General features: G+C 49.6%; 1 protein-coding gene across 1 annotated transcript in view; it reads right to left on the bottom strand.

Annotated features, from left to right (window-relative positions):
* Nucleotides 1-280, bottom strand: part of TCF7L2 (transcription factor 7 like 2) — a 36,628-nt gene that overhangs the window by 36,122 nt on the left and 226 nt on the right. The gene's annotated exons all lie outside the window — the stretch shown is intronic.

Below are 280 nucleotides of genomic sequence, written 5' to 3' on the forward strand. Positions count from 1 at the left end.
TTTCCGTAAACCAAACCCCAAAATCAGGCGGAGGGAAGGGCAAAGAGGAGGAGTGCAACAACTCTGCCCCGCTGCACCATTGTGTCGCGACAAAACAGCGCCGGCTCTGCCGCTCGCTCCTCGCCACTGCTGGAAAATTAAAGTGTCATCGAAAAGTCGCGCTTCCCCCTACTAAAAAAGATTATTACCACAAAATAAATAAATAAAAGCAACGTTGCTAACAAAGGTCACAGCTGGAGATGCCTGCTTGATTTCTTCCCCCCCCTCCCCGCCTTTTTTT

The sequence above is a fragment of the Antrostomus carolinensis genome, unplaced genomic scaffold (assembly GCF_000700745.2).
Source record: "Antrostomus carolinensis isolate BGI_N321 unplaced genomic scaffold, ASM70074v2 scaffold1097, whole genome shotgun sequence".
NCBI lineage: Eukaryota > Metazoa > Chordata > Aves > Caprimulgiformes > Caprimulgidae > Antrostomus > Antrostomus carolinensis.